General features: G+C 50.7%; 1 long non-coding RNA gene across 3 annotated transcripts; it reads right to left on the reverse strand.

Moving 5' to 3' along the window:
• Positions 1–7,736: 7,736 nt before the first annotated feature.
• Positions 7,737–12,316, reverse strand: LOC111922430 (uncharacterized). 3 transcript variants are annotated; one of them, XR_015281859.1, is made up of 7 exons: positions 12,092–12,316; positions 11,664–11,735; positions 11,504–11,575; positions 10,793–10,900; positions 10,436–10,507; positions 9,537–9,811; positions 7,737–8,009 (listed from the first exon to the last, which is right to left on the reverse strand). It is a non-coding gene; the product is annotated as an uncharacterized LOC111922430 (long non-coding RNA). The 3 variants fall into 3 exon arrangements; XR_015281858.1 differs by lacking the exon at positions 10,436–10,507 and having other exon boundaries at positions 8,539–9,811; XR_015281860.1 differs by lacking the exon at positions 10,436–10,507 and having other exon boundaries at positions 8,539–9,811; positions 11,664–11,806; positions 12,092–12,314.
• Positions 12,317–12,848: the final 532 nt, after the last annotated feature.

Consider the following 12,848-nt stretch of genomic DNA (forward strand, 5'->3'; position numbering starts at 1 on the left):
TCCGTTCAGGTGGCCGTTCATCTTTTCCCCACTTTTGGGTGCTCCTTCCAACCAGGGATGTATCAATGGACCGCTTCTCTCTAATTAGATCATCATATACTTTGATTCCTAACTGATTTCCTTGAACTTGTGGTAGCAGAAAGAACAATGGTCTAATATACCCCACATAACATATCCCTGGCCAGTTTGGAGGTAGCCTGCGGTAAGCATTTTGGCCACAAATCCAGTGATGCCCTTTTAGAGCCCAGGTCCCATTAGCGAAGGGACCTTTCCAATTTTTATCATCAACTGGTGGGTCAAAATACAGCTTGCTTCCAGGGCCTAGGGGTCCACCCACAATAGTTGCCTTGCCATAAGAATCACAATATTTACATTTCCAAGCTCCTACATGAGGTTTCCACTTGCAATCACATCTCAGATCTGTTTTATTAGATCTGGACCAGAACCTGTTAAAAAGGGTTCTAGTTCCATTCCGGTGTTGCCATTTCCACTGATAGTCTCGGACAACATGTGTCTGACTTGTGGAATTATCCCGGGGGCAGCTTAAAAATAAAGGGTCAAAAAACTTATCCTTCCCCACTGCTTTACAGCTTTCAAAATCTTTTTGGTAATTATGGAAGGAACACCTTACCCAGCTACCATTAGTGAGCTTAACATGCGTTTGATTCCATCTGCCTCTATATCTGGAACAGTCATAAGGAGGGCAGTTGGGGGCCCAACAATCTAAACCTAAAGATAAAGTCCAGTCACAAACGCTCTTTCCCACATATGTGCTTCCTGTTCTGTTTAAGCAATAAATGCCTCTTTCAGAAGAATGAAGCTGCCATGGACTTCCTTCTTTGTCCCAAAATCCAGTTCCATTATGGACTTCACTCAGGGTGCTAACCCACCATTTAGGCTCCACTGGGCTGGCCACCCATGGCCAGCTTTCAGATCCCCCTGGCCCTCCGCAGACCCAACAGTTTCTAAGGTTAAAGGTCTTTGCTGCTTGTTCTCCTAAAGTAAAAAAATTATTTTCCCACTTTAGACCCTAACTTAACTGAAAATATAAAGGTAAAATTATTAAGAGAAACATTCTAATAGTGTTATAATCTAATTTCTAATTTTCAATTTCACATTGTCTTCTACACCACCTGTGGCAAGTGAAAGCACAGAAACAGCTTAGCATAAAGAAAGCAATGACAGCATGGATTGGCTCCCGATGGCTGGAGATCTGAGAGTAGGGATGTCTAGACTATTTCAGCAGGCAGTCTGTGGGTAGGCACTCAGGGCTTCCCCCGATGTCGACGCACCAGCTACTGCTCCAGTCCACTCCTGCGGAGTGTCAGTCGCAGCTTCTCATCCTTCTCCTCCAGCTGAGATGTCCAAACCTCTGGAGCTTTAGCGACCTTGACTCGAGTGTGATGTGTCCACCCGTGTTCAGCTGTCTTGACGGCTGTTTCTGTGGTCAGCAACACCTGGAAAGGTCCACACCACTTAGCCAGCAGGGGTGCTTCTTTCCACTCCTTAACTAGGACTCAGTCTCCTGGTTGGATATTATGCACAGCAAAGTTCAAAGGCAGGGTCTGTGTCAGCTGAGCTTCCTGTCGAAGAGATTTCACAAGAGACAGTATCCGAGCCACATACTGTTTTAGATATACATCACTTATTTCTACCCCCGCCCCAGGCTGAGAATTACAAGGATAAGGAATTCCAAACATCAATTCAAAAGGAGACAGTTGAATATCTTCCCTGGGTCTGGCCCTTATTCTTGCTAAAGCCAGTGGTAAGAGCCGCAGCCATGGCATTTTCGTTTCTATCACTAGCTTCAGAAGATTTTTTTTATTTCTCCATTCATCCGTTCAACCCGGCCTGAGCTTTGGGGATGCCAGGGAGTGTGGAGGTTCCATTGTATCCCTAAAGCAGTCATTACTCCTTTAAGAACTTTTCCAGTAAAATGAGTTCCTCTATCTGAGTCTATCGCTTCCACCATCCCATATCTTGGGATTATTTGTTCTAAAAATACTTTAATAACTGACCCTGTAGTTGCTGAAACAGCTGGGAAGGCTTCTGGCCACCCTGTTAATTGACATACTATTACCAAAAGGTATTTAAATCTCCCCACCCGGGGCATCTCAGTAAAATCCACTTGGCACCTCTGGAAGGGACGTACAGCCCAAGGCCTCCCGCCCCTGGCCAGTTTCTTTGTAACTTTGTTATTTGTCTTAGCACAAATCAAACAACCATCAACAGCTCATTTTGTCAGAACAAAAAGACCCACAGCAGCATACATTTTCAGGAAGGCTTCTGCTATCCCTCGGGAGCCCCAGTGACTCCCTTCGTGGAGCTGTTTTAGCAGTTGCGAGGCTAAAGCTTTCGGTATCCGCTGCTTACCATCTCTTGTAAACCAATTACCCCCTCTTTCCTCTGCCCCACTCTTTTTAACTATGTCAAGTTCTTCTGGTGGAAAAGACAGCTTCTCTGGCAAGGGGGCAGTTACTGGGAGCAAGGGAAGTAACTTAGAGATTTCTGGCAACAATGCAGCTTTCCGAGCTTCTTCATCAGCCAGCCTATTTCCTACTGCCTCTTCCGAGCACCCTGCCTGGTGTCCCTTGATGTGTATTATTGCTACCTTTTTTGGTAAATTCACCACCTCCAATAGGCGGGAGATTAAGTTCTCATGAGCCAACATTTTTCCTCTGCAGGTTAATAAACCTCTCTCTTCCCACAGTTTCCCAAATGCGTGTATCACACCATATGCATATTTAGAATCAGTAAAAATATTTACTGTCTTGTCTTGGTATAACTCACAAGCTCTCACGAGGGCATACAGCTCGGCTGTCTGAGCTGACCAGGTGGCTGGTAACCTCCCCCCTTCCTTTAATTGCTTTCCACTCACGACAGAGTATCCTGTAAATCGTCTTCCTTCTATCACCTTAGAAGACTCATCAATAAACACGTTTTCCCCCTCAGGCCACGGGATGTCTCTCAGATCATTCCTTGCTCTAGTTTGTAGATCTATTACTTGAATACAATCATGGAATTTTCCTTGGCTCCTTTCCTCAGGTCCATTCAAACAGGAGGCTGGGTTAAAACTTTCTTTGCTTTTAAATTCTAAATCCTCTTGTTCTAATAGACAGGATTCATACTGTAGTAACCGAGAGCTGGTCATCCACTTAGAGGCTCTCTCAGTTAACAACGCTTTAATCTGGTGTGAAACTTTAACAATCAGATAACCCCCCCTTGTCAGCTTTCGGGCCTCAGCCACCATCAGAGCTGTGGCTGCACAGTTCTGCAGACAATAGGGCCAGCCTCTGGCTACCGGGTCTAACAGTTTCGAAAAATAGGCAACCGGTCTTTGTGTTCCCCCATGCTCCTGAACCAAAATTCCTTTTGCATGTCCTTGTGTAACATCTACATATAATTCAAATTCTTTTTCTATATCTGGAAGAGCTAGGACTGGGGCCTTAACCAATTTGTCTTTTAATTTTTTAAAACTTTGTTCTCCTTCGGGTGTCCATACCACAACATTAGGACTGTCTTGTGTTAAAAAGCTATATAAAGGTTTGGCCACAACAGAAAAGTCTTCTATCCACACTCGGCAGTATCCCACCAACCCTAAAAACTGTCGTAATTCCCTTTTTGTTTGGGGTAATGGTACTTGTAGAATTCCTTGTATTCTTTCTGGATCAATACACCGTAACCCTCCAGTTAAAATATGCCCCAAATATTTGACCTGTTTCTCTACCAACTGTGCTTTCTTTTCAGACACTCTAAGTCCTTTTTTAGCAAGAAAATTAAGCAGTTTCACAGTAGCTCTTTCAACCATCTCCTCCTGTTCCCCTGATAACAGTAAATCATCCACATACTGCAACAACTTAACTCCGGAGGGTGGAGTAAATTCTCTTAGTATTTTTTGCAAAGCTTGTCCAAACAAAACAGGTGACTCTGTATAACCCTGTGGGAGGACTGTCCAGGTCAATTGCTGTTTTACCGTTTTACCTCCTTCCTCTTGTTCTCACTCAAAGGCAAAATACTGTTTACTCTCTTCTGTAATCGGACACCCCCAGAAAGCATCTTTTAAATCCAGTACTGAATAGTACTGATGTGAGGAGGGGACCTGGTTCAGGATTGTATAGGAATCCGGAACTGTGGGATGCCTTGATTTGACAATTTTATTTATTATTCTTAAATCTTGCACCATTCTGTAGGTTCCATCTGGTTTCTTAACTGGCAGGATAGGGGTGTTATAAGGAGACATGCACGGTTCCAACAGACCTGCCTTTAGCAGGGACTCAATGATAGGCTGTAACCCCTTCCTTCTCTCCCTTGAAAGTTGTGGTTTTTTGACACAACTTGTCCTGGTTGCTTCAAAGTAATTTGGAGAGGCTCTATGTCTAATTTTCCATGTTTCCCCGGGGCTGCCCACACTTCCAGATCTATTTCAGCATAAGCTCTCTCAGACATTTTACACAAAGATATTACAGTGCTGGACTCAGTGTCATTTTTTATAATACTGATTTGCATTCCCATTTTTGCCATCAAATCTCTCCCCAGTAAATTACAATCACAATTAGGAACAAACAGGAACTCATGCATTTTAAACTTGTCCCCCATATCTATTAACAGCGGTTGAATAAAATGCACTCGCTCATCTTTTCCACTTACTCCTTGAATAACCAATGACCTTTTTGACAATTTCCCTTCTTTAGGTATAAAATTTAAGGTGGATCGAGAGGCACCTGTGTCTACTAGAAAACACATCTCCCCTCGATCCGGACTCACCTTAAAAGTTATCAAGGGCTCCTGAGTGGTGGGTCCCTGGTATAATGGAAGCCCCTGACATCCCTAACAATCCATTTCCATTATCCTCTGGACTTCTTCCTCTTGTGGGTCCAGCTCTTTCTGTGGGCATTCCCTTTTCCAATGCCCTTCTTTCCTGCAGATGGCACATTGGTTCCTCCCCAGCCGCTGTTTGGGTCAGTTCTCTCCTGTCGAGGGGGGAATGCCCTGGACACCTCCTTGTGGCCGATCCCGTCCCCTCTGCCCCGGGGGACCCCTTGGACCTTGTGGTTTATTCTTTTGGGGCTGCAAAAACTCTGCCATCATCTTTGCCTTAGCTCTTACTTTTTCTTCATCCCTTCTTACATATATTTGCTGTGTTTTTCTCACCAATTCTTCTAGAGGCTTATTCTGCCACTCTTGATCTTTTTGTACTCCTTTCCTTATGTCAGGCCAAGCCTTAGTAACAAATTGTACTTTCAACAATGTGTCAAAGGCTGGTCCTTCAGGGTCCATCCCCCCATGCTTCCGCAAGGCATCCCTAATCCTCTCTAACCAATGAGAGGGGCTTTCATGTTTCTCCTGTTCTAACGACATAGCCTTAGCAATGTTGTTAGTTCTAGAAGCTGCTGATTTGATTGCCCTAATCAAATAAGCACGGTAATCACGGAGGCGAGCCAGGCTGGCCTGGTTATTTGGATCCCACTGGGGGTCCACCTGTGGGATGGCATCATCTACTGTAGGTACATTAGGTCCAGCCCCCCTCACTGCCTGTGGATGTTCATCCTCTCACAGCTGCCGAGCTTTTTGCAAAATCATTCGTTTCTCTGATGGCCCAAACAAAATCCCCAAAAGAAAATCCCAGTCTTTCCAGGTATAATCTGCATTTCCCAAATATTCTTCTATCTTTTCCCCCACCCCTATGGGATCTTCCAAGTATGGTGGTAATTCTTTTTTCAATCCTCTTATATCCTGGGTAGTAAGTGGTATAACTACAAACCCAAATCCTCCCCCTTGACCTCCCAAAGGGACTTGGCGGAGTGCCATTTGATGGACCCCTGTCCCTTGGGTCTGGGGGGCTTCTGATGCTCTAAATTGAGTTCCTCTTCTAGTCCTAGGGGGTGATATGATATGCTGCTCCCCCCCCCCTCACCATTGTTATTTTCAGGTGGAGCTGTAGGAACAGCATTTCCCTGATCCTTTTGTCCTGGAAGGTGAGGATACAGGGCATCTGCAGCTGGCCCTGGGTCAGCTGGTAACACCAGAGGACAAGACGGGGGAAGGTGCTGAAAAACATCCCAATCTTCACCGTTTTCCTCTTCCCCCCTTTTTCCTCTTCTCCTTTTTTTCTTAACACATAGATTTCTCCTGTTGCTTGTTTAAACCATATCAATCCACATTCCCTTTCAATCCATCCTTTCCAATTCTCCTCTAGATACCTCCACAGAATTCAGCACAAATGAATTCTATCTGTTCCATAAGATGGCCATATAAGTCCATTCGGCAACTTATACTCTGGCCATACATAATAACAGTATTTTACCATCATCTCCATAGTGACTTCTGGGTGAATGCATAATCTGTCCCAAGATCTCAGCATTCTCCCCAAGGGACTCTCCGGGGGTGTTGTGGGATTGTCATCCCTTTTGCCAGGACCCCTTCCCGGCTGTACCCTTGCAACCCTCCATGGGTGCTCTGTTTGACCTGTGCTACCCTCCATGGGTGCCCTCCCAGGTTTGCCTGTGCTACCCTCCCTGGGTGCCCTCCCAGGCTTGCTTCCCGAAGATCCCATTTTACTCACTGGTGAGGTTTTCAGTGGTCCTTCCCTGTGGACTCTTCACGGACCCCCCTGGTCCGCCACTCGTCTGTCTCCTGGACAGTCTCGGGAACCCAATCGATCGCCCGGTGCTGGCCGCCACCAAGGGGAGCTGATCACCGAAACTGGGTGAGGCGCGCCCTCAGCTCCGCTCGCTGCCCGCCGCCCCGGACGGTGGAAATATCCCGGACGAGCCCCCAAAACTATGTCAGGAAAATTAATCCACGAACACCAGAGGTTTATGTCCAAAAAGGAGACAGAGGAGTCCTTTTTCTTTATTCGAATAAAGGGAGAGGCCATGGGGCATTCCCATGGGGTCTCTCAAATTTTTGGAGGGCGCAGCCTCCTTTTTATCCTAATTCCCAGCCGCTTGTCCCTTCTCCCTTTCCCTATACGCTGAGGTACTTGAGAGGTACAGGCTTCCTGGAACGCCTGACACCTGGGGTACCTTCCCCCCCCACCCCCAATGCATAATCCCTTCTTAACTTTTATGGAATTCATAGTGTTCTTTCAGTGTCTCTTTGATCTTCTACTGGAATCCATCCCATTGTTTCTGTTGTCTCTCACTGATAGCTACATCTTATCAACTGACCCACAGCTTGTTTGTAAAGACAAGCTCATCATTCCTCTCAGTTATAACCCCAGGTGCCTCCTGTGCCCCAGAGAATGGCCCGGCTCACCTGGCCCGGCCCAGCCTGGCCCGAGCAGCCCAGACTGGCCTCAAGGGATGGGCTCCACTGCCCACTGTGCCCACAGGCCAGGCCCAAGGGCTTGCAAAGGCTTCCTCCCAGCTTTGCAAAACCTCAGCCAAGACTGTCCCCTTTACTGTGCTGGGAAGAGTAAGAAACCCTCTCAATTTAACCCCACTGCACTCTTCATGGGGGATCCCTGCACACCTTAGCAGAGAGCCCAAATTTTCCCTGTGTGCCCCATGAGGTCCAGGCCCAGGTGATGCCACTGAAGGAAATGCGCCCTCACAGCCCAGGGACGCTCAGCATGGGCTCCCCCAGCCCCTCGGGGCCCCACCGCTGGTCACGGCAGCCCCTGCCTGGCTCCTGCCTGCCCACACCATGGTCAGCCCTGCCTGCTGCTGGACATGGAGCTCATCTGGGGCTGGTGCCATGTGGGCCTTTCTGGTGGTACCAGCCGGACACTGGGGTGAGAGCTCCATCTCTTTATTAGAACAAAAAACATGGGCCAACCCCTGCTCTGGTGCACAGGGGATGCCAAATTTCACTCCTGGCCAGGGACCAGGGCCAGGGGGCTCAGGGGCAGAGGGTCTTGCTTGGGAGGTCTGAGTCTTGGGATGCCCTCAAGACGGGGATGCAGCCACAGCACAGCAGATGGGGAGAGATGTGAAGAACGGGGATGACAAGTCAGCTTCTCAGTGACCAAAGTCTTTCACCAGTCTTCTGAAGGTGCAGAGGTTTTCCTGTGGAGAGATGAGGTGGCTGAGGCCCCCAGCTACCGCTGGCACTCAGGGACCCTCCTGCACAGCAGGGCCCAGAGCGGCCAAGGCTCCCCAGCTCAGCTGGAGCTGCTGGCACAGCTTGGCCCAACTGGACAGCTGCCCCTCAAGGCCCCGGCGAGCAGGGGATGGCTCTGGGCAGGGTCCCTGGCCAGGAGCGGGCCCCAGAGCGCCTCTGCCTTTCAAGGGCAATCTCGTCCCCGCTCTTTCTCCTGCCCACCTTGCTTTGTCTCTGCCTGCTGCTCCTGGGGCTGCTCTTGGCCAGGCAGCCTCAGTGGCAGCCAGCACTGGCTGCAGCCCCAGCGGGCTCCACAGGACAAGGCCCCGCAATTAAAAGGCCAATTAAAGGCCTGGGAAGCAGCAGAACTCTCAACAGAGTTATTTGGGCAACCAAGGACTAGCCACAAGTCCACAGCAGCCTCACTGGGAATGTTTCCTGACTATGAGCAGCCTTTCAAGAAGCTGTTTGAGGCGAGATCAGCAAAACACTCACCGTTTTCTCTTCCACCAATACCAGATTCCGGTACAGCATATCATCAGGAAAAGTCCTCCACCAGCCACAATGGCCAGTAACTTAATCAAACCATGTGTTCCCTGGTAGAAAACACTTCTCATGCTTTCCCAGATATTCTGAGCATGTGTTGTGGTGCCGGCTGCATCTGTGGGAGCAGTGGGCAGCGTGAGCCGTGCTGTGCTCCACTGCTGAGCTGGCAGCACGCTGGATACGGCCAGGACATTCTCTGTTTCCCCCAGAGCTGGGGCCTGCAGGCACCTTGCCACGCCTTGGCACAAGACTGCTCAACCCCCTGAGCTTGAATGGCACAATTTCGCTGTGCTGGTCTTCTCCAGGCAATACTTGTCAAAGACATGGATAAGGATCAGGAAAATGCCCAGGGTTTTGGAAATGGTTCTGGGCCACCCCTCTTCCAATCAGACCCTAAACCTGTACTAGGCCGAGACTTGAAATTTTCAGGGGATCTCAAGGTGTGCGTGGCCCATGGTGCAGTTTGGGCTCCCTGTCAGCTGACGCCAAATGCCTTCCTGCAGAGGCTGGGGAGAAGCTGCAGCCAGGCCAGGCTGGGAAACAGCCCTGCAGGCCATGAAAGCAGCAGTGGGGCAGTGAGTCTGAAATGGATCCCTTCCTGCTGTGCCAGGCACGGTGTGTCCAGATGTGCAGAGAAAGCCCCCGGCTGCTGAGTCTCAGGAGAAGGCTGAGGGACATGGACCCACCACAGCGTCCCTCCAGATCATTCAGGATTATGTCCAGGTATTTGAGTTCCTCCATTGCTACATTACTATCTCCTATAGGTTTGTTCTTCTTTCTCAGGGGACCATAATATAAAGTATTTCCATTTCCAAGGAATGGATCCCACGGAACCAGTGCTCAGCCTGTGGGGTCAGCAGGGATGCACCACACACCCCTGTGATGGGAGCTGGGCTTGCTTGCAGAATCCAGCTCAGGAGCTGGGAAAGTCCCCCCTGCAGACACACCTGTAGTTCAACAGCCACAGAAGCTTCTCTCATCTCTGCTGCACAGGCAGCACTGAGCCACAGGAGCAGTGAGGGGATCACGCAGGACGAGGGCACACACGTGCACAGCTCTGTCCTGGCACCTGCAGTGATGCTGCCCTGGCCAAGCCTTGGGCTCTGAGCTGGCAGCTCTCCCAGGGGGAAAGGCCTTCACCTACTCTCAGAATCTTCCTCATTATCAGGCTCAGTAACTGATATGGATGGGGAATCCAGGTCATCTTCATCATCAGGTTCATCTGCAAAGAAATTCAGGACAGAACAGCTCCCGTGAAACTGCTGAAGATTCTTCTTCAGGCTGGAGTGGCAGTGAGTGCACCTGGGTGACTGCTGCCCTCCAAGGCACTCCCTCATCTCTGCCTTACACTCAGGAGCAGGAGCAGGGGGACCACGTGCCTGCAGTGGCCCCACAAAGGGATGGAAGGAGCCCCTTGCATGAAAGTCAGGGGAGAAAGGACTCCCTGGAGCTGCCAGCAGCTCTGAACTGAGCCCCAGGCAGGGCCAGGGCTTGGCAGTGGCAGCTGGAGCAGCTCAGGCTCCCTGGGGCTGGCAAAGGAGCCACACAAGGCACAGCCCCGGGGCACAGCCCTGGGACCGGCCCTTCCCTCTCTGATCTTCTCTGTGGCTGCACAGAGCACACAGAAGGAGACACTGGCATTGCACACGGGAAGAAGATTGACAACTAAATGATCTTTCCTCCCACGGACAGCAATGCTGTGGGATCACTCAGGGCTCCAGAAGGGAGCAGGGCGAGGTTTCCAGAATCCATCAGCCTTCAGACTCTCAAGGGAAATGGAACGTGAGTGAGCTCTTGCCACATTGACACTGATTATTCTGTGTGGAAAGGGACATTGAGAGCTTGCCTCCAGCATCTGGCAAGGTCTTCAAACCACCATCTACCAGCACTTCCAGATGCTCCATGTCACGATCCCAATCTGGAAGGGAACACAGATCAGAACCATTCCATGGTGTGCTGGGATCCCCTTCTGCCTTAGGGAACTGGGCACTGCAAAGGGGTCAGGTAAGGCCATGGGAGCCAGATGTCAATGGACACGGCCAAAGCTGCAGAGGGGCCTGGGGAAAGCTCTGGGCTGGCTCTGGACATTCTCAACACCTTTTCCATGCTCTGTGCAAAATCCCTGAAAGGCAGGCACTGCCAAGTAGCAGAGATGTACAGCTCACGCCTCAGCAGGGCTCAGGCCCAGAGGCCCAGCAATTACCTCCTGGGATTGTGCCTGGCATGGCCTCCCTTCCTGCAGCAGAGGCTGTCCATGAGCCACTGCTTCCTCCAGGAAATGGCACCTACAGCACAGCCTTTGGGTTCATCTCTGGAGGAAGGAAGAGCCACAGCTGGATCAGATAGAACCACTCCACACTGAGGAGGTGGCATGTTCAACTGCAATATTTGTCAAAGTCATGAATAAGGATAAGGAGAAAGGCCAGGTTATTGAGGCTGGCCAGGGCCCTCCCTCCTCCAAACAGCCCCTACACCTGATCTAGCCCAAGACCGGGAAATTGCAAGGGATCTCAGGGTGTGCATGGCCCATGGTGCAGTTTGGGAATCCTGTCAGCTGATGCCAGATGCCTTTCTGCAGAGGCTGGGGAGAAGCTGCAGCCAGGCCAGGCTGGGAAACAGCCCTACAGGCTGTGAAAGCAGCAGTGGGGCAGTGAGTCTGAAATGGATCCCTTCCTGCTGTGCCGGGCACGGTGTGTCCAGATGTGCAGAGAAAGCCCCCGGCTGCTGAGTCTCAGGAGAAGTCTGAGGGACATGGACCCACCATGGCGTCTCTCCAGATCACTCAGCATCTTGTCTCCTGTAGGTTTGTTCCTCCCTCTAGGAGAACCTTAACAGAAAGTATTTCCATTTCCCAGGAATGGATCCCACAGAACCAGTGCTCAGCCTGAGGGCTCAGCAGGGACACACCACTCACCCCTGTGATGGGAGCTGGGGTTGCGTGCAGCAACCAGAAAAGGAGCTTGAAACGTCCTCGCTGCAGACACACCTGTAACTCAACAGCCACAGAAGCTTCTGTCACCTGGTTCATGACAGGCTGTCAATGATTATTCCTTGTTGGGACAGTGAGAACATACCTGCACGGGGCTCCAGAGGCAGAAAATCTTCATGGAGCCAAGCTGCTGGAGAAGCCTTCCTACCCATCTTGTCTGGAAGGGAGCACAGATCAGAATCATTCCATGGTGTGCTGGGATCCCCTTCTGCCTTAGGGAACTGGGCACTGCAAGGGGGTCAGGTAAGGCTGTGGGTGTCAGATGTCAATGGACATGTCCAAAGTTGTAGAGGGGCCTGGGGAGCTCTGGGCTGGCTCTGGTCACTCTCCACCCACTTTGCAGGCCCCATGCAACATCTCTGGAGGGGCAGCAGGACCAGCCCAGAGCCCCTGAGGCCTCTCTCCCTCCCACAGAGGAAACCCTCCCTAAAGCCCTGGGGAAAACCGTCCCCAGTGCTTCCCAGGGAGAAGAGAGGACTGTCCCGGGAAATGGAAGCCAGGCCGCGGGCTCACCTGCTCGTCCTGCTCGCCATGGAGCAGCCTGGGCGGCCCTCTCAGGCAGGGCCACTGCCAGGAGGAGCAGGAGGAGGAGGCACAGAGCAAAGGCCATGGTGCCTTGCCCACTGCCAGTCCTGCAGCTCTTGCTGCCACCACTGTCCTGACACCGCTGTCCCAATGTCAGCACCGCTGCTGCCACCGCCACTGCTGCCGCAATAGTCGTGGTCAAGGACTGACTGCTCGGTCCTCGTGGTGCTGTGCAACCACGGGGCTCTGGGACCTCTGTGACCTCAGAGCCTGCTGTCACCTCAGCCTGCTGTCACCCCAGAGCCTTCTGTGACCTCATGGCCTTGGCTGTACCCTCCAGGTATGCTCCCATCTGTACTAATGGACTGATTGTAAATCTTTGACTTCATCAAAGGGTCACTGCTAAACAAAACCTTGGTTCTGCCTGCTGACATGCTGGTCAGGCAGTGTCACAGGAGATGCTCTTGATGGTTGCCTCTTTTCCTGGGCAGGGGAACCTGTTGAGAGAGGAGATGGCTGAGGTCCCAGCTGCAGCTGGCACACAGGCACCCTCCTGCACACTGCGAGATTCTCACTGTGCTCAAAGTTTCCCTCTGAAGACTAAGAGGTGAATGTGGATGGGCTTAGCAACTGGTCTGCAGGCCAAACAATTGAGGTAGCAAAAGAAGAAATTGAGAAAATACAAGTTTATCCATAGCAAGGAAGAAATCAAGGCCATTAGCATGGAAACCAATAAAAAGGGATA

The sequence above is a fragment of the Cyanistes caeruleus genome, unplaced genomic scaffold (genome assembly GCF_971803275.1).
Source record: "Cyanistes caeruleus unplaced genomic scaffold, bCyaCae1.hap1.1 HAP1_SCAFFOLD_96, whole genome shotgun sequence".
In the NCBI taxonomy this organism is placed as follows: Eukaryota; Metazoa; Chordata; class Aves; order Passeriformes; family Paridae; genus Cyanistes; species Cyanistes caeruleus.